General features: G+C 43.8%; 1 protein-coding gene and 1 long non-coding RNA gene across 5 annotated transcripts in view; both read left to right on the forward strand.

The window, feature by feature from the left end:
• Positions 1-2226, forward strand: part of LOC148755158 (uncharacterized) — a 45166-nt gene extending 42940 nt beyond the window's left edge. For all 3 annotated transcript variants that reach the window (XR_016018860.1, XR_016018858.1, XR_016018859.1), the window contains exon 2: positions 1104-2226. This is a non-coding gene — a long non-coding RNA (uncharacterized LOC148755158). The remainder of the gene's footprint in view (positions 1-1103) is intronic.
• Positions 1-21770, forward strand: part of CACUL1 (CDK2 associated cullin domain 1) — a 227540-nt gene that overhangs the window by 133882 nt on the left and 71888 nt on the right. The window lies entirely within an intron of this gene.

Raw genomic sequence — 21770 nt, forward strand, 5'->3', positions numbered from 1 at the left:
AGAGATAAAATATATGGAGACCTTACTCTGTACCAGGGCCCCTCACGTGAGCACCTCTTATTCTCACATAAGCCTGAGGCAGGAGCAACTATGATGAGTATTTTATGAGGGAGGAAGCTGAGACTTGCCTGACAAAAGCTGGGCTCCTCTGCTGAGGTCACCTCGCCAATTAGAGACAGAACTGGATCCCAAATCAGGTGGGCCTAACTTCAACCTCTCCTCCTGCAGCTTTGCCTCGGGGGTCCAGGCAAGGCTTCAGAAAGGAATTAACACTCAAATCTTGCATTGCCAGATGATGAGGAGTTTGCCAGGCAGTGAGTGGTGGAGAGAGACATTCCAGGAAAAATCAAAGAGAGAGAGAAAGCAGTGGCCCAGGGGTGGGAGAAAGTTTGGCAAGTCCAGAGAGTAGCCTGAAATTCTGTTTTAACAAAATGATTGAGTGATAATTTGGCCTGAGCTGTTTTCTACTGAGCACAGTATGGCAGGAGAGGGAGATAGTCAAGTTACCTAAATTATCAGCATAATTGAAAAAATTTTTTAAATAAAATAATTTAAAATAAAATCTAATGACATTTTAGTGTGTTACCTATGGAAGTGAAGTGTATTGACTAAGAAAATGTATCATAGGCTCCTTGTACTGGATGGAGAAAGATCATTCTTGTGGATTGATTTCACTTTTTATAATTTAGCTGCCACTACTTAAAAAGTTCCAATTTCACCTTGGCCACATAAGGGTAATAGACCCTGGGAGTCTCTCTTTGGAAGGAAGGGCCTTCACCAAGGAACCTTATGCTTGTTGAAATTCTTCCTGCGTTTTCCGATCAGCCCCGGTTCTGAAGTTGTCCTCAAGGGGTCCTCACATCACTGGGCAAAACATCACAGAGTCACAGCGGTGAGGTCAGAAGTCATTTCAGAACACAGTATAGCCATGGTGAAAACCCTCAGAATCAAATCGCAGAGGCATCCATGGGAGCTCACATTTTAAAGCCCACCTTTGAAGATTTTGTTAGAGGCCTTGCCCCAATGATGAACCACCTGATAAAAACATAGCGAAGAAAAGGAAATGAATACTTCCTTCCTTAACTTGGATTTTCCTCTTCTAGGGAAGCATCAGAATCGGTTAGGAAGAATGAAGCTGTAAGGAACAGAAACGAAGGCAATGTGGCCCATACAACAAGGACACGTAACAAGTAGCCCCGTGTTAGTGACGGTCAGGAGCTTGCTGTGGGATGGCTCCTCAGGGGCCTCGGGGACTCACGCTCTTCTCAATCTGTTCTCCTCAGAATGTTGGTTTGTCCTCTGGTCACTCTCCTCACGGACCCGAGCTGGTGGCAGCGGTTCCAAGAGGAAGCATCATCTCATGTGTTTCTTTTACAGAGGAGAAAAGCCTTCCTAGAAAGCCCCTCAGCAGACTTCGCACATTTAATTGGTTATAACTGTGTTTGTGTTATGTGCTCTCTCCTAAATGAATTGCCAGCAAAATGCAATTGACTTGGATCAATCATGATTTTGGCCCCTGAGGTTGAAGAGGACACGTTCCCTGAGCACTTGTCCGGACTTTGCAAAGGGTGAACTACTGAAAAATAATCAAGCCTCTACGAGCAGGAGAGAATGGCAGAGGGCATAGATTTGGGTAGGCAACCAATAGGATTTGCTGTTAATAATTACATATTCATGGTAATGAAAAATGTCTTGAAATTCTGAAATCAAGGGGTGTGATAGTCAAGTATTGGTACAGAAGTGCTCTATAACAAACAACCACAAAATTCCAGAGGCATCACCAAATAACCATTTAACTCTTGGTCTGTGGGCCAGCTGGAGGTTGTCTAATCTAAACTGCACTTGGCTGGGGGTGACTCAACTCTACCTGACTCTCATCCTCTTCCTATGACCAGCAGAATAAATGGAGCATGTTCTTCACAGGGAGACAGAAGAGGGCAAGAGCCCAAGTCCCAATGAGTAAGCCTGTTTCAAATCTCTACTGAGTCACATCTACTAATATCTCATTGGCCAAATCAGGTCACATGGCCAGGTTCAACATCAAGGGGCTCCACCCATTTAGTGGGAGGTGCTGCAGAGTCAAATGGCTGGGGGTGTGGATACAGAGAAGGACGGAAAATTGAAGTCAATGGTGCAATCTACTACAAAGCAAAATGAAATATTAAATCAAATGAAAATTTAAGGGTAACTTTAACAATACAATAATATTCTTGTTTTTAAACTGTACTTTAAAGATTCAAAGCCTTTCTTTACAATATGCAAGAATTTGGGGATATTCAGGTGAATATAAACATTAAAAAAATCGCATGCATGTGTGTGTGTGTGTGTGTGTGTGTGTGTGTGTGTGTGTGTAGATTGCAAAGGGTCTCAAAAAGCAGATTTTGCTATCTGTGGTTATATTAGCAGCATATATTAAGGTATCAGTTTCCACAGGGCCAACTACTCCCATTGCCCCACCCTCTATTAAAAAGCAATGTGTACAGTCTGTACTGAGGAAATAACTAAAAGTCACTTAAAAGCTATTTATTCAGAGCAGAAACTCGAAGGCAGGCAGGGGAGTAGCGATGTTTATGGGAAGAAAAAGGAGGACTTTCAGGAGTGTCCTGGTTGGAGGTTGTTGACCTGGGGAAGCTGGAGGCCGGTAACTAGAAGTGGGGCATTTTATGTGCATGGTCTGAGTGGGAAGCAGGGGCGAAAAATAGGGAAGCTGCAGGCATTGACCGAGTCCTGACCTTCCTAGCCCACTTGCTGCAGATGCGGTGGTTTGGCTTCCTGGGAAGGTGGCTGCAGAGGTTGTGGTCATTTCTACTGTCTTCTATGGTCTGGCATTGTCCATTGGCAGACTCAGTCCCCTGAGGCCCATCAAAGGAAGCTCCAACTCCTCTGCAAGGTGTTAGAGCCCTTCATTCTTGACCCCAAACAAGCTTTTGGGTCTTCTCTCCGGACATCCGCCAGCACCCCCACAGACACACACAGCTCCTGTCACCAACCCAGTCCCAGTGGCATTTCCATGCTCCCATAGCAGAGCCCGTCTGCCTCTTGCTCTGCCTTGCACTTGCTGTGCCCCAGCCTGAACCCCTTTCTGTTGCTTTTTACACCTGTCTGTCGGGGTCGGCTCCTTATCTTATCCAGCTCTACCCCGTTCAGAATTATTTCTTCCTTTGTGTCCCTCAAACAATTTGTATGAACGTTAGGACGGGGATGGATCACATTGTGTGAAAGGCATGTGTTACCAGGTTGTCTCCTCCACTATGCTGTGAATACTTTGAAGGAAAGCATTATGCTTTATTAGTGCCTATTTATTATATAGGACATTGCAGAGAGTAGGCTCACTGGAAGGAAAGAAAGAAGGAAGGAAGGAAGAGAGGGAGGCAGGGAAGGTCATTCGTAGGATTGACAGATAAAATGCAAGATACTCAGTTCAGTTAAATTTGAATTTCAGATAAACAATGAATAATTTAAAAAATAGAAGTATGTTCCAAATACTGTATTGCATTTTAAGTAGATTTTAAAATATTGCGTGGGACATATGTACACTAAAAAACTACTCATTGCCTATCTGAAATACAAATTCAATGGGGTATCCTGCATTCTTATTTGCTGAATACAACAAACAACCGTGATCAGAGAACTTGAAAGTGGTTTGACTCTGAGGCCAAGAGGAAATCTCCCTTGTCCACTCTTCCATTCCCTGTTAGGTAAGAGCTTTCTTTACCCCTGGGGCTGGCTCCTCTTCTCTGCTACTGTGCCCACGGACAAAATCCCAGATGGCTGCTTCCTTCCCCAGAGATCAGAAAGCCGGCTGCTAGTTTTCTAGAGAATACGTTGAAGAGTCCTAGAGGAGAAGAAATGCGTGGAAATGGTAGTGGGAAGACAGGAGGAAGGTGCCTTTAGGGTTCTTAAAGGGCAGGAAATTGCTTTCCTAAATCACAGGCTCTTCCTTCCCAGCAGAAAACACGAGTTCATTGTGAAAGACAATGAGCAAGTGCTTCTTTGCAGGGTGAAGCCTTCTGTGATGAAGCATGGTGCTCAGAGAAGCACCACATGGCACAAGAAGGAAAGATAAGCTGGTCCGCGCTGTGCCCTGACTCTCCTCTGGGCCCCCCTTCATCCACTGAAATTGTGGGGAGGATGTGTGCAGTGGCTAGACTGGTGACCTTCAAAACCTGCAAATGTGAACTTGTTTGGAAATGGGGTCTTTGCAGATGTAATTATGTTAAGGGTTTTGAGATGAGGACTTTATCCTGAGTTACCTGGGCAGGCCCTAAATCTGATGACAAATGTCTGGATGAAGGACACACAGAGAAGACAGATGCATGGAGAAAAAGGCAGTGTGAACACGTCACAAAGGGACACAAGCCAAGGAATACTGACAACAGCAGAAGCTAGTCAAAGAGGGATTCTCCCCTAGAGCCTCCAAATGGAACATGGTCCTGCCGACACCTTGATTTTGGACTTCCAGCCTCTAGAACCATGAGAGAATAAATTTCTGTTGTTTTAAGCCACCAAATCTGTGGCAATCTGTTATGACAGCTGTAGGAAACTCATACAACATAGAACTGGTGTCCGAAAGCCCAGTGTGTGTTCTGGGGGAGGGAATTGAGAAGGACCTCCCTTTGGAGGGCGACACACTGATGCAAATATGAAGCGTTTTTTAGTTTCTAATGAGGAGAAGGCCCAGGATGTCATGTATTTCCAATTTTACGTTAAGACCATGCCCTCCTTCCAGATACTTTACATTAGCTATTCAGTTGTTATTGACTTTGGCCATAAGGATTGTTTTAAATTTTAATATCATGTGCAAAACCTTATATTTATCTTTGATAAAGCCAGTCAGTGGTCGCTAAGTGGGTTGTCTACCACAATCTACTGGGTTGTGAGAAAAAATAGTGGAGCTTTGGGGCCAAAAAAAAAAAAAGAAAATGTTTATACTTTCCTAGTCTCTTGAGGTTCAGATCAGCACTAGTAGCTTCCCTCAGTGGGTACGTCCGAGGATCCTCTGTCATCCATGACATGGTGGGGGTGGGGGGCCTGAAGGGCTCCATCATGTGGGGGCCAGTGGTGGTAACCTCATCTGTGCATCAGCAATCAGGGGAATTTGAGGTAGGATGGTCCAGGTGTGCTTGGGTAATGGATTTACCAATTATGCAATCTAGTTTTAGCGAAACTAATCCTTACAAAATGGAAGAAGATGGTCTTAATAGAGTATTGTGGGGAGGCTATGGGTTCAAGACAACATTAATAGTACAAGTCTCAGTAAAACAACAAGAAATGAGCAGAGCTGATGCGGCTGGTATGAACTCTGTATTAGCACATTGTGAGGTGAAAATGAGACCTGACAAGAAGTCAGTCCCTTCACTCCCACAAATTAAAATGATTAAGAAGGTCCCTTGAAAGATGGGTTTACATCCAGTGTTGTTAACAATGAAACTCACTCTGTGTGTATGTTGTGCCTTGGGATTATGAATAGTTATGAATAGTAAAGAGTCATCAAAATGAACATTTAAAAATATTACTTTTGCTTTAACTCATCTCCTTAAAATTTCTATTTAATGGAACATGCATGTAATGTATACATATATATGCATATATCAGAAATGCAAAATTTAAAAAAAAAATTAGGAATTGCTATGGACTGAAATGTGTCCCCTGCACCCCCAACAAATGTTTATGTTGAAGCCCTAACCCCCACTGTGACTATAAGGAACTAGGGCTTTTAGGAAGTAACTAATGTTAAATGAGGTCATGAGGATGGGGTCCTAATCCAATAGGATTGGTGGCTTTATAGGAAGAGGAAGAGAGGGTTCTCTCTTTCTCCCCCCCACCCCGTCCCCCGTGCACACACAGAGCTAAGACCACATGAGCCCACATCGAGAAGACGGCCATCTGCAAGCCAGGAAGAGACCTCTCACTAGATCCTGGTCACACTGCGCCCTGTCTCAGACTGTCAGCCTCCAGCCTGTGAGAAATACATTTCTGTGGCGATGCCCCCAGTCTGTGGTATTCTGTTATGGCAGTCTGAGCTGACTACTACAGGGATATGTGATCGAAAACATTTGGGGACCACCGAAGCACATAATATGTGGTTCCCATATCTTCCTTCTCTAATTCCTATTGTCAAATTCTTTTTCCTCTGGAAAACGGGAATGGCTCAGCATGGTTGATTATGGCAGTGATGGCCCCATTTGTTCTTGCTTCCCTGGTTCCATGTCCTTGGGCGGGCCTCTCTCATACAGACTCTGGCCTTGGCCTTGGGACTTGCTTTGGCCAATGGAATGATAGCTAATGCGTCACAGGCAGAGGTTTGGAAACTGCTGTGAGTTGGAGCTTGCCTTCTCTCACTGTGGGACCTTCTGGCACCTGTGAACGAGCCCACCATAGCCTCCTGGAAGTTGAGAGACCACAAGGAGAGTAGCTACAGATATCTGGGTGAGGCCCAAGACCAGCTCTGGCCAGGCTGGTCCAGACCAGAAGAATTGCTCAGATAACCTACAGTCATGAGAAAGTAGAATTGTTTATCGCTGAAAGTCACTAAGTTTCGGGGTAGTTTGTTACATGGCAAATGCTACGTGCACAGTTCGGTAGGTAGGTCAGAGGGTCTTTCACCCAGTTTAGATGGCTTGCAGTCTAAAAAATGGATAGTCACCAGATGAGATGACTTTCAACAGTCCTTCCAGCTTTGTTATTTGTCTTTGCATGTCTAGAGCCGAGAACAGGGCCTCACACACATTATATGCTCAAAGACATTTGTTGAGTGAAGATAGGTCATAGCAAACACACGTTGAATGTTTCCTAAGTGTGTTTACATGGATTCTTTTATTTATTCCTTTCCCCAGATTTGCACAGGTACTATGATTACCATGCCCATTAAAGATGGAGTTTCCAAGCCTGAGAGAGGTTAAGTAACTTACCCAAGACCAGGCAACTGGAAACAGCTAAGGAGGGATTTGGTCTCCTGTGTGTCTGCCTTCATAATACCCACTTAGGTGCCACGCAGTACCACCAATTCTACACAGCCTACTTTCTATACTGAATGAAATTCTAAGGATGAAAGCTAGAAGTGGAATTTTCAGAGGCCCTCCTTTGCTTACCTTGAACTCTGTGCCCACCTCCGGCCCCTCCAGGCACACAGTGGTGGATGGGGGTCTGATCACTTAGCTCTGGTTTCTCATGATGGTGGCAGCTGTGGGCCTGGTGGGCCCTGCCTACTTGGGAGGAGAACACCAGTCGAGGTCATTAGGAAGTGAAAGACCTACAGCTTAGGAGCTGGCGACTTCCAAAGTCACTACCTGGGAGGGGAGCCAGGCTGCTACGCCAACTTGGGCTCAATGAGAACTAATTGACGCCAATCGCCTTTCCTGGGACACAGGTGGTGCCCATTATGTAAAGGGACAAAGCCAGTTCAGTGGAGGGTCTGTGCCAGGCAGGGTCTGCAGCCAATAACTCCGTGCTGGCGGTCTGTGTGAGGCTTTCTGTCTGTCCATGCCCCCTTCCCTCCATCGTCAGATGGCTAGAAGAAGAACAGATTGGATCACCCTGGTAGGAGCGGTGCGCAAGCTGCATGGGGCCAGGCGAGCAGGTCTGGCTGCTTCTGGTGCGGTGAGTGTGCTCAGATCTATATGTGGGGTTACTCTTTCAGTCCTTAGAGGGGATGGTTTCCCGGTTCTCAGTGTTCCCACACTGTTATTCTCCGTTACAGTCAACTGTTTACTGTGATTATTCTGTTTGCTTATTAATTTGCTTTCTTTATCATCCCTCCATCACCGGACTTCAAGCCCCATGAAGGTGGAGGCCTTGTCTGTCTTTTTCTTCATGATATTTCCAGCATAAAGTCATGCAGGTAGAAGAATGTACTATAAAAATGTGTTAGGTGAATTCCTCAAGGCAGATATTGTTATTCTTATTTACTAAAACTGGACACTGAAGTGCAGAAATCTTGAGTAACTTGCTCAAAGCCACACAGCTAGTGAATCTTCGGAACGAAATTCTTACCTGGGTTTGACTACGAAACCTCTGAGATTTCCCTAAAGCATGCGACAGGCACCACCTACAGTAGGAGAGACCATTTAAGTCGTGCACAGACAACGTTTAGAGAACATCAAATCATCATGCAAAAGTCATTTCCCTTCCACTCATCTTTCGATTCTGATTATATCAAGAAAATCATTTTTCCGTAAAAGAGCAGTCCTCCAGCTTAGAGCCACAGTCGCAGCACGAGGTTTGGCTGTGAGAGACAGAAAGCTTGAAAAGATTGCTTGTACAAGATAAGGTATGTCTCTCTCTCATGTAAATGAGCCAGAGGCAAATAGCCAGGGTTGGAAAGGCAGTTCTGTGATTGTCAGGAACCCAGATTCCTTCTGATCTGTTGCTCTGGCACCTTTATCCTGTGGAGCCCAAGATGGTTGGCAGCTTCAGCCGTCATGTCCACCAGGGTGGCCGTCTAGCCACTTGGAGCAGGGAAGATCCTGCCCCTTTCTTCAAAGGCCACTCCCTGGAAGTCAGTTTATGTTCCTTCGGCCACTGGAGAAGTAAAGGAGGCAAGTGGGGAGGGAGGAACTAATAATTTTACTTTTATTGCTCTCTTAGGAGCTTGACTTTCCCAAGGTCCGTGGGCTCACTGCACTTGGCTGAGCCTTCAAGCCTGGCAGCTTTGATCAAAAGATAACAAGTGCTTGGTTGTTGGACCAAGGCTGTAAAGTGGGGCTTGCCCTCTGGGGCATCACCAAGGCTGATGAGGACAGGGAGTCACTTCGTGCCATGTGAGGGAGGGCTAAGAGGGGCCATTTCTTTTCCTTCCCCAGGCACATATGTAGGAGGGAGGGGCTGCTGCTTTGTGCTGCTCATTGTACCACCAAGCCCCGTGATGGGGAAAGCTTGCAAAAGAACCTCGTAGGGAGGGATTGGGGTGTCTGCAGGAGGGGGAGCCTGGCACCCCATCCCAATCAGATGGTCCCCAAGCCCTGGACATGCTGATTTCAAGATGAGCCTCACTGAGCCGGGGAGAAGAGGGCTGCAGAGAAATGGCAGGGCTAGGTCAGGCACCTGTCTACCCATCTGTGTCCTGAATACCCACATGTGTGACTTTCTCAGGTGCCCAGGGGACAAGGTGGGAGGTGGCTGCCTCTGGGCAGAAGAACCTCAGCAGCAAGAAGCTGTGAGTGTAATTGCCAGGGGGGTAGCTTAGGTGTGTGGTGGAGTGGAACCAGATCGTTCACTCAAGGAACTAGAGTGGAGGTCCCCTGGGGTTCAGGGGCACTCATGCCTGCACCCACAAGGCACTAGCATCTAGAAACCACCCCCATCCAGTAAGGATTCGCCACTGAAGCAGCACCTACCAACCCAGAGATGACTGCCATGCACCAGCTATACCAGGAGACCTCTGGCCTCTCCCCCGAATTGTTCACTCCCAGCCCCCAACTCTTGACAAGCTGGAGAAGGGGAGGGTTTTCTCAAAGGCAGACCGAACTTCCCTTGGTGCAGGTGGTGGGAGGAGGTGCAAAGCAGACTGCCTGTCCCCACTCAAGTCCCCAGAGCCCAAGCCCAAGTGTGGTAGGGAAGGGGTGACCTTGGAATCAGATAAGAGATTAGAGTTCTAAACCAGACTGGGCTGAGTTTAAATAAGGAAGGGTATCCCAAAACTCCGGAATCTGCCCAAGATCTTGTTAAGGGATGGGAAAGGGAGATTCGACAGTGTCTGGCTCTTCTTTTATTCACCACCTATGTACTTACCACCTGCTATGTGCTAGGCACTACCAGGTGCACCCAGGAGTGAGGAGACAGATGATGTAAAATGCACACAGCTCAGAGTCCAGTAGTGAGAAGGGCTATGAAGGACCAGGAAGGAGATGGAGGGAGACAGCTGCCAACCTGTTGAGGGGATCTTGAACAAGGGCTTACATGAGAGAGGTGGGGACCCTTGTGACTGCAGGGGGATGACTGCTTCAGGCTGAGATTGGCATTTTCTCTCTGTGTTCTACTGGAGGGAGGTGGCCTAGCCAGTCTTCCTGGGGGTGTCAAGGGCAGCGGATTCTTAGAATCTCAGTTCCCATGCCCAGCCCTGGGATTCTGATCCACTTGCAAAGGGGAGGGGCCAGGACCCTTTCCCAAAGCTCCTCATTACATCCTGATCCTCTGAAGGTCTGAGAAGAAGACTGACTCACTGATTCCATCTGCTGCTCCCCAATCCCCTGATGGGCAGAGGAAGGAGTTAGGACCAGAAGAACTGAGAACTTTCACTGTGTATCAGGACCCCTACTAAGCACTTTGCTTGCATTATCTGATTAAAAAAAATATATATATATATATAGTATTTGCAAGAACACTGAGGTAGGTACTATTAGTCTATCCATTTTGTAGATGAGGAAACCGAGGCTTACAAATATTAAATCAATTGCTTGAGATCAAAGAATGATGCGGGGCAGCCAGGCCCTGACCCAGGCATGAAACTGTAGCCCCGCCTTCTCCCTTAAGAGATGAGATAAACACTCACTAAAAAGAGAGCCAGCCACACAAGTCAATATTTCCAGGTGACAGATGGGGGTGGACCATGTGCAATCTAAGATTTCAGAGGCAACAAAGAAACCAATGAGGTCTGGATATTCAAGGAAAAGGGCTGGACCCCCCTACCTCCTGTGAGGAGCCATGCCTGGGAGAGGGGAAGCAAACAGAAGGTGGCAGTCTGCGGTGCAGAGCGTGGCACAATTATCCAGAGAGAGGCAGAGACCAGAGACCACCTGGGCCCTGAATGAGGAGGTGGAGATGGTACTTGCCTTCGCTCCTCATGGCAATCTGGACCCTCACCCTAGCAGAGGGAGATAGTCGGTACCTGGGGACCAGAGTTTGCCTGGAAATAAATATCAAACACATAGCAATACCGGAGGTTTCATGTTCAACGTACCTGCAACAGTAACTCAGTGCAAAACTGAAATTGAAAAAGTTCTCCACCTGCATCTTTGTGATGCCCCCATTGACTGGCACTCAGGGACCTGTGTCCCCCCCACCACTCCCCACCATTCCTTTGCTATGCCTTTGATCATTTGCACGAGCTTGGATGTACTTTGTTTTCTGTCTCCAAAGTCCATGAGATCTCAGGAGACTTATAAAAGACACTTCTTTTGCTTCAGTTAGTTTGAATGGTTTCTGATTCCTGCGGTCATCGTATCCCTGTCTAGAATAGAAATGATGAATCTGTGTTTTGATATCGGCCAGTTGAGATGTCGGGTGCATCATATAGGTTGAACTCCACTAGGAATCTGGAAATTAAAAGATGGAACTTGAGCGATGTATTAGTTAAGATAATGCCAGCTGCTGTGACAGATAAATCCTGAAGTCTTAGTGGTTTAACACAGTATAAGCTGTTTACACCATGGTATGTGAGTGTTCCTGGTCAGGCAGCTGTCATCCAGGAACCCAGGTCCTTTCATCTTGTAGTCCCTCCCTCCCCTACAACCTTGGAGTCCCCTGTGCTCAGCCACAAGCGGGCAGAGACTGTAGGGAAGCACGCCTGCCCGTGCGTGACAAAGATTCCTAACAGTCACTTGCCATTGGTGAGGACGAGTCAGTCACCAAAATGCAAGGGAGCTGATGCTGTGGAAAACAATATGGCCATTCCTCAGAAAGTTCAACGTAGAGAATTACCATATGACCTGGCACTTCCACTCCTAGCTAGGCACCCAAAAGAATTGAAAACAAATGTTCAAATACTTGTACACGAATGTTCATAGCAGCATTATTCCCAGGAGCCAAAAAGTGGATACGACCCAAATGTCCATCAACAGATGAATGGATAAGCAAACTGTGGTACATCCATACCACAGAATATTATTCAGTCATAACAAGGAATGAAGTACTGATATGTGTTACAACATGGATGAACCTGGAAAACGTTACACTAAGTGGAAGAAGCCAAGCACAAAAGGCCACATATGGCCTTTTGATTATAAGACACATCCAGAATAGGTAAACCTATAGAGACAGAAAGCAGGCTGGTGGTTGCCAGAGGCTAGGGAGAGAGGGGAGGGGAGTAATTGCTTACTAGACACAGCGTTCTCCTTTGGGTGATGAAAATGTTTTGGAACTTGATATGAGGGATGGCTGCACACCACTGTGAATGTACTAAATGCCTTCCAATTTTACACTTTAAAATGTTAATTTTATGTTTTATGAATTTCACCTCAATTTAAAAAAAAATGCAAGTGGGCTCAGAAATGTGGTCGCTGGTAGGACAGCTGCAGTTCCCTAGTGACAACGCCACACTCCAAAAGAAGGTCATGAATCCTTGGTGACAAGCTAAATATCTGTGTGTACCTTTCTTCCTCCCTTCTCCCCAGAATCCCCTCATGTCCTTCCTCCCCAAGGGAGATAATCCAGAGACCTCTCAGGGTCACTGCATCCAGCTTAAAGCCAAAGACATGCAGTCCTCTCTCGAGTTTGGATGTGGCTTCTCTTGCTTTGGTGACATATAAACTAAAAGGACAAGTTAGCTAAATATCCTGACCTCCAAACTCCATTCACAGAGGTACAGCAGAAAGGGCAGGACCACAGTACAAATTTGTCTTCAGAAAGGGGAAGAAGGGCAGACGGAATAGCCCTCGGCCCCCGACAATTGTGAGCTCCTGCTGGATAGGCACTGAGGAAGTGGGACCGCGGTGGAAAGTTTCTTCCTGAGGGCCCATTCTGATTTCTGGGGGGAGGTCCTTCATCCATGGTTCTTTATGACCCTGCCTCCACCCTCTGGGAGATTTCTCCTTGACCATCCTTCATCATCTCCTGGGCTGCCTCTAAAGTGAATGTTGGGAAGTTTGCCCTACTTAGGGGCTGTATGGCTTGCACAAGCTGACTTCCTGCTTGTGCAATCTTGGGGCCCCAAGGGTTGTTTAATGCTTAACAGTGGAAAAATCATTGCTAGTTAGGGCACATCATTTCTTTGGCAATAAAGCACCCTAAAAATTGTAGTAGGCTTCTTAGGAGACACACACACACAAATGTGTTGTGTATGATTGTGGTTACATGACGTTCAAGAATAGGCAAAACAAATGAGCGATGACACTTTGTGTTTGCTTGAATGCCTGTAGACAAGAAGACAGAGAGAGACTTGGAGCTAAGTGACTTGCATAAAGTCACACAGCCAGTTTGAGCAGAGGCAGGACTGAAAACCAGGTCTCCAAATTTAGAGCCCAGGGAGCTGCCTTTCACACTTGGCTCTCATAGAGAGTGAACAGATACAGCCGTTTCCAAATGCAGCTTTTTCTTTTGGTGCTTTTAATTAGCATCTATGAAATACACTGCCAATCTAATTTAATTATAATTAGGTAACCAGAAGGCTGATTATGTTGTAAATTTAGATTAAAGAGCTGTTGTTTTCAATTAGGTTTGATTGTAGAGTGCTTTGACACTTTTTCCGGTCTCAAGGAAAGTTCATTACATAACTTTCCACTTATTCACTTTCATTTTGCCCACAGATCTGGGGTGTTAGTAGCTAAAGTCCTCCCCCTGCCCTTAGTGTGGTGCAGATTTGGACCTCGTACCCATCCCATTGGGGGCTGTTGTATCAGGGTGCTTTCAGCTGCATGTAATAGAAGTTACAACTGAAAAAAGTTGGAGCCTCAAAGGGACTTCAAGTCTGACACTGTGCGAAATATGGAGGTGAGCCAGTGCCAGGGTTCATTAGTTTGCTTTCAAAACATCCTGGAGGACCCAGGCTCATTCCATCTTCCTGCTCTACCAACTTCAGCATGTTGGCTTCTGACCTCATGCTTGTCACTAAGTAGTTGCTTGATGGTTGCTGCAGCCCCAAGCTTTCCCTTGTCCCCAGAAGAGGACATTCCTTCCTTGCATCCCTGGAGCCGCCAGTGGACTTCCCATGACTCCTTGGCCAGGCTTGCAGCACAGGCCATTCCTAAGTCAACCACTGTTCCTAAGGAGTCACCACTGGCTTGGGAAAATCAATATTCATCCTGTAGAGTCTCTCCTAAAGCCCATGGTTGCCTGATGCCTGCCAGCAAATTAGTAGAGGCTGTGGGGACAGGGAGTGGCTGTTGGTTAGGCTACCAATGGTCTGTGCCTGGAGACACACCCTCGGCATATCTAGCTGAACTCAGCCGGGTCTGCAATATCATGACCAAAGGAATCCAGCTGCAAATAATTGTTCCTTGACGTTTCATCAAATAGCTGCCATCTCTGTGTTCCTGAGGGCTAAACGTTGGCATTATTTGTAGGTAGTGTTGGCAGGATAAGGCACAGTTAAGAAGGGGAAAAGAATGAAAAAGAGGATCTTTCAGAAATATGACGAAAGAGGCAAGTTGACTGGAAGATGAGAGAGAAGTACATAAGGCTGTGGGAGTGGCCAAACCACCCCGGTTGTCTCTGGAAAGTATTGAGAGCTCTGCCTTGGAAAGAGAATGGCACTGGCTCTCAGCGTCTCAGGTAATACTCCCAACAGTCTGAAGTGGGTATTTTATATTATCTGACCCAAACTCTACTGTTGTGATGTACCAGGCTGTCTCCAGAAGTGACCATCTTCCGGCTGGCCAGCCATCCAAGCTTCCTGCTTCCCTCTGCTGCCATGCGTGACCTGCTTCTGGACAGTGGGGTGTGGAGGACATGTGGACTTGGGGGTCCGACTTCCTGTGCCCACATCCTAGTGCTTCTCACCCTGACCTTGGGAATTTTGTAAAGCTCTTTTTGCTTCAGACTTTTCATCTGTCAAATTCTAACCCATAGGGTTCTTGTGAAGATGAAATAAGATAATCCATAGAAAACGCTTAGCACAGTGTCTAGCATATAGTTAACAGGCATGGAATATATGCTATTTTTATCACTATTATTAGTGGCCTTATTATTGCGAATATTATTATCATTCATGGTATTCTGGGGCCCATGGGAAAGCTGGCGAAGGCTGTGGCCGTCTCGACTTCCAGACTCCTTCTCATGATTGGTTTTAAGGGCAGTTCTGAGTCCAGAGGAAAGGCAACAGATGCAAGATGGAAAGAGCCCCTGGTATGAGCCTGGCACATAGTAAATCACAGCAACTGTTAGTTGCCTTCCCGGCCTTCCAATTATCAACCAGCTCAACAGTCTTCCCATGTTCTCTCCTGTCACCTTGGAGATACTGTTTCCAGGAGAGAGGTTTCCATTTTGAATCTCTGCACAGGCGGCAGCCTCTACTTCCTTCTAAAATATGTTCCTCGAAACATTGGGACAACTGACTGCATGGAAGTTGAACGATGGATCCACATAGTTATAAAAGGCTGTTCCATTCTCAGAAAGCTAAAAATATTATAAAATTCTTGATCACAATTGTTGTTGTTGTTGGTTTTTTTTTTACAGTCCTTGGCTTTTGAATTTAATTTTGCAATTAAACACATGAATAACTGGCCGATAGAGATTAGAGTCTCTGCTTGTAATGGTTTCCATCTGTGTCTAAATGGGATTAAATTTACAGCTTTTTAAAATCACTGGTATCAGTTCATCCAGTTTTTCCATTCTGTACTCATTTTTACAAAACAATAAGGCAAAAACATGCAATTTTCATAAACATATACTGTTGACCAGATAATGAAAGGGAGCTGCCAAAATTGACCTGTTGGCTGGTGGGAGGCACCCCCTGTGCCAAAGCTGGAAATATTTGTGTTTAGAATATGAAAGGCAATTTGGGGTATAATGAATGAAAACGCCGACTGTGTGTGAGACATGGATTTGGTTTCTGCCCCTTCTTAAATATGACAAGGTAGATATCAACTCCTACCAGATGATTGGTGTGGCCATGAAAAGGCTCTGGCCTCTGCCCAGGGCTAATCCATTGAGAGTGATGGCCCCAAGATCGTGAAGCGTTGTGGTCCAACCACGTGCAATGCCGATGAGAATTGCTTGGATTGACTGGCCAGGAAGAACCAGGTGTTTCGTGCTCACTGCTGCCAACCACGGATATGCCCATGGCACCTGCCAGTGCTGGCTGATGGCGGAGGGCCAGTCCTGAATTTCAGTCCCAGGAAGGGCTTCCCTTCCAGGCCTTAGCTGTGTTAGGCCCAGGTGTTCCCTTCATTGGGATTGGATGTGCTGGATCTTTCAACGCTGTTTCATCACTCAAAATGCAAACAATTATTTTTAATAAACTGAATTCTTATCACCGAACTTCTCTGGCTTTTCCCCTGACACAATCCTTTGCCCCTTTCTTCTTTCACAATCTCCTTCGCCGTGCCTTCCAGAACACTTGCTCTGTGATCAGCACATTCTTCTATGAATTTTTTCTTCAACTATTCCCTCCAAGTCTGCCTTAACCCAAACTGAGCTGTCCCCCTGAGCACTGCTTCCCTGAGACCTCTCAAGGGGACACGTATTTCTCAGACCCTCCATTCCTCTGACAGGAAGGTGGTGTTGGTGTCCTCCTTGTTAATTTCCGTTCCTTCCCTTCCCAATTGTGCACTCCACTGTGGCTCACACCTTTAGATTTTTCCACCCCACCTCCTCACTTTCCTGACCACCTCCTCCATGTCCTGGTCATTACCACCTCCTCACTTTCCTTTCTGGATTCCCTTTATCTTCACAGTGACTTCTGCCTTCATTCCCATGAGGGAAACTTCAGTTTCCATGTGGATGGCCCTTCAGTCCTTGGAACTCTTATGTCCTTGGTCTCTTCACCAGGCCCAGTTTTCATATTTGCAGCAAGGGTACAAATGGAGGCTCATTTGCATGTCCAAATATTGAAATGTTATGGCTCCAGTTAACAAACTGTTAAATGACACATAGCCTTTTACCCTCCCTTGATAAACATACCTTTATAGGATGACAAAAAAAATATGTGACGTTATGGTTAAAATATCAAAGGTGACTGAATTTAACTGTTTTTGTGTATGTCTGAGTGCTCTTTCCATGAGTTTATTATTAGGATAAGTAATAAAATAAAGTCATACATAATTCATAAGTTATATTTATTCCATAAGAGTTCATTTTCTTGGATTCATTTAAGTAAATTACTAATTATGTTTTTATAATCAAGACTTTCACATAATTTGTGGTCTTTTGAGAGTAATGAGTAATTAGAGAAACTTCTGGGGACATTGTGGTTCTTACGTTGTTTTTCATTAATTTCAAAATGGAGAAACTATGTTTGGCTAAAGTTGAAGCAATTGAAATTGTCAATTAAATTCTTAAACAGTACTTAGATTGGAAATGAACCATGAGTTTAATATATCATGTTTATATGATCATGATACATCATGAGTTTAATATATTATTTTAATATATAACATTTTGATGGGGTTAGGTTGTATATGATCAATTACTGTCACAGAAAATAGTATAAAATAATTTTATTTCATTACATAAATTGCCATCATCAATATCATGAGTTTCTCTTAAAAGCAATATCAAGATTCATAAAGTATTTTAAAGTATTTTCCTTTCAAATTCTTTAATGCTGGGATATAATAAGAAAATTGAAATAGCAGCATGTTTTTAATTTGTTAAATCTTTCTCCAGTTTACGTTTTGATCCATCCCGGCCAAAAATAGTCTCTATAGAAATTAGTTTGGGGAAATTTTGTATGAGTCTTCTTCATAGTCATGTAAACATTTTAGTTTCCTTTAAAATTGTCTTTAAAAATTTAAAAAAAAAATCAATGCTTTAAAAAGTGGACTAGACAAATTTAACTCTATGTGGTTTTCATTTGTAAGCAACAGTTCATGCCAACAGTTGTGGATTGTGCAAATATAAAACTAATTTCACTTTCCACTAAAAACTACAATTTACTCTTATCTGAGGATCTTCCGTTGTTTCACTTAACTCTTCAAGTGCATTTCATCTGTCTTGTTTAAATTAAATTAAATTGTTTTAACACAGAGAGTAGCTCCAAGACCATGAATTAGAGCATGCAAATGGACACTTGGCACAACTGGGAAATGAGACTTTGCTTTGTAAGAATCTATTGCATTAATGCCAAGTGGAAAGGATTTCAGAAGTTAATTAGTCTTCTCTTTCAGTTAAGTGCTTCTGTTGCTTAAATCTTCTCTGCACTCTGATATGTCACTGTCTTGTGTGTAGATGGTAGACACCACCCAGAAACCTTTATAGCATCCAGAAGCATTCCCTGGTTGGGTGGACATGGGGTGTAGAGAAGCAATACTGAATTGCCAATGCAAACATTCTACCTTTTGGTTATGACCTATTCTGCTGGGTTTTTGATTAAGGACTGCCATCTTGTAATAGCTCTTCAACCTCATGGAGACTGCTCACCCATAAACAATTCTACCTTCTCTCTAGCCATCAGCCCCATCTGTCTGTATTTTCTCATACAGCTTAGAGTCCATAGCCCATAGCTGAATTATTTCTTTCACTCAACTCTCCTTCTATCGCATGCATCTGATAAAACCCCAGCTTTGGACGAATATGATCATCTACCCTTGAAACCTTTCTTTCCCTCACGTTCAATATTTAATGCATCAAGACCTGTCCATTCTAAATCCAAAATAAATCTGCTGTCTATCACTTTCTATGCCCACCACCATCCCTCCATCCAAGCCACTGTCATCACTTGACTGAAGTACTGCCATACTCTCTAATTGGTCTCTCTTTCTACCCTGTCCTTTCCTACACGTCACTTCCCTTAGGGCAATTAGTTGCCCTTATAAAATCTTCCTTACTTCTTTTCCATTCAAACAGAAACAAAAAGGCTCGACAGGACTATGTATATATAACCTGGCCGTTTCCTCCATGTGCCATGTCCCGTTCCCTCTCCTTCACTCCATCCCAGTCTCCTTACCTTTCTTTCAGTTCCTAGATGATGTCAAATGCCTTCTGTCCCATTGTTTCTTCTGTCTGGAATGTTCTCTCTCTACCTTGTTGACTGACTAACTTCTACCCCTCCTTTCATCTTAGCAGAAATATACTTTTTCAGACAGTTTCTCCTGGGTCATCCAAGTAAAATCATTTTCCCCGTTAGGCCCTCTCACAGCTCCTTGCACTCGGTGCTAGGTCATAATGCTTGTCATGGTTTGGCTCCTGTGGTTAATTGCTTAATACTTGGCACCCCAGCGGAATGGAAATTCCATGAGGGGCAGAACCCTTTTTGTCTGTTTACTCTTGTAGTCCCAGCACCGTGCCTGAACCCAGAAATAACTGTGAACGTCTGAGTGAAAGGGATAGGCCTGCAACAGGGTGCTGGGAGGAAAAGCTTTTTTCCTACAATCTCCTTCAGCCTGAAGTCATTTCCTACAGCTCCTAAATTCATCAGGTTTATGGAGAAAATCTGCATAATTAACTCTCTTCCCCTGCTAGGATGGAATTTAGGATTCAGATGCTAAGATGTAAAAGGAAGGAACAAAATACAACATGGAAAGAAATACTGAATAGAGAATACTCCCCCGAGTGGCTACACATCTTCACTGTAAGCAGTAATCTCAGTGTTCAATTCAACATCAAGGCTTGAGTTATTTACACGTCTGTAATCCTCTTACCTTCTAATCAAGATCATTCCGATAGCTTTGCATTTAGACTTTGCGTTATGCATTCACAAGTCATTTTTCTTTTTTGGTCAAATGCTGTACTGGTATCATTATAATCTCCGAGGGATTAAAGAAAGTATTCATTCGTCTTTACTCTAATATAGTTTAATCTCTATCAAAGTTACGTTTTAAACTTTTCCATGCTAATGCCTTCATGAAATTAATAGTAAATTTAAAATGAAATAGCAATTTGTATGTCTGTATGCTGTCTATCACAATTATCTCTGATTCAGTTAGTTCTTACTTGATTAGTTAGAAGAGGCATGTAGAGTTCTGGATTTTTTTTCATATAATTTTTCTTCTTTTCTCTTTTTGCTTGCCTCTGAGCAATTTCATCCTTTACTAACAATGCAAGAATTATGTGGGATAGGGTGGGAGAGATGAAACGATGTAAAAATGGCAATAATAAACTGCTTTTTCTTAGGGAAAAATGTATCACATACCGTGTTTCCCTGAAAATAAGACCTAGCAGGACCATCAGCTCTCAAGCGTCTTTTGGAGCCAAAATTAATATAAGACCCGGTCTTATATTATATTATACCTGATATTATATTATATTATAGACTCAGTTTTATATTAATTTTTGCTCCAAAAGATGCATGAGAGCTGATGGTCTGGCTAGGTGTTACTTTTGGGGAAACATGGTAGTACAGGCTATGTTTTAAGAGTTGACGAAAATAAAAAGGACTGTTAATATGAAATAAGATTTAATGTAGATTTAAGTTAGTCATGCATGTGTTCATTTGAAAATATTGAACAACTGCCATGAAATATTCCATGGAAAAAGGGACATTAAGGTCTTTAAAACCATACAAAGACTAATTCCTAGTGACAAAGTCTCTGCATCTACATCGCCACTCCAAATTTTAACTATTTTAAACAATTAGCTTCACATATGTTTTGTAATTCGATAAACACAAGTTATGTCTTTCTTGATTCTAACCAGTACAATACACAATGTTGCATAAGTATGTTGGTCAGGGAGGTATTGATGCAGAGGTTGGATGAAGACACTATTTCCCCGAAAATAAGACCGGGTCTTATATTAATTTTTGCTCCAAAAGACGCATTATGGCTTATGTTCAGGGGAAGTCATCCTGAAAGACCATACTAGGGCTATTTTCCGGTTAGGTCTTATTTTCAGGGAAACACGGTAGGCTCCAGAGGATTAGGTAGTTGGGCCTGTAATAGGCATTGTTGCCTTCCTTAGCACCCATTTAAACTTCCCAACTTGACCCCCGTTTTTGTTCCCTCTCAGCCAATGTACTTAAGGAGAAGCTGATCCCATTCTGAGTTCTGAATTCCAGAGGTGGACCTTATTTTCTAGGATTAAATCCAAACCCTTTCCAGTAAATGGCTCTGGAACATAGGTCTAAATGCGACGTGGACTGGTTCAGGAATGGGCCAATGAGACAGTGAGAGGAAGTTTTCTAAGAACTTTTGGTTAAGAACTTGCTCGCTCATCATAGGGAGCTACCAGAAGTCATGGGCCCTCTTCCTCTTGCCATTGTTGTCTATGTATATGACGCCTGGGCATGGCAGCCATTTTGCCAGCAGCCTGAGGATAATGTGTGCAAAACAGGAGATCAGGACAAATAACATGGCAGAGAACAGAGCTGGAGCCCTGACTGAACTACACCTCAGCTTTGCCCGTCTTAGACCTTATTAGTCTGTTAGCCAGTGAATAGCCTTGATCTCAAAGTAATTTTTACTTAAGATTGCTGTTTCTGGAAGCCAAAACAAACATTTTAATGTATAGAATCCCAATTTATACTTCTGTAATGGTGTTGTTTGGGTATATTCTTTTAAATTTTAAGGTTTGGAATTTTTTTCTGATTATAAAACTAATAATACATTCTCATTGTAGAGAACTTAGAAAACACTGAAAGATACCAAGAACCATTAAAATCACATCCCTAGATAACCTGCTATGAATATTTTGTATTAGTCTTTACCTGTACAAACTTACATATATATTTTACATATCTATCCTGCTTTAATGAAACTCATAGTCTAGTGGGAAATGGAAAACAAACAAACAAACAAAACAGCTTAGTATCTGTGACTATGGAAGGTTGTAGTAATTAATAACCTGTGTTATAACTGTCCAGTGTCGTTGAGAAAATGATTGCTGGTAATGTTATTTCCTATCTCCACACAGCAGAACAAATCATCAAAGATTTTAAGTAATAACTATTAAAATATATTATGTTTTTAAGTGTAATATAATAAAGTCTTATAATGTCCATAAAATCAGCTAGTTAACAATAT

Source organism: Rhinolophus sinicus, chromosome 15 (assembly GCF_057876585.1).
Source record: "Rhinolophus sinicus isolate RSI-liver-muscle chromosome 15, RSI-T2T, whole genome shotgun sequence".
NCBI classification, from domain to species: Eukaryota; Metazoa; Chordata; class Mammalia; order Chiroptera; family Rhinolophidae; genus Rhinolophus; species Rhinolophus sinicus.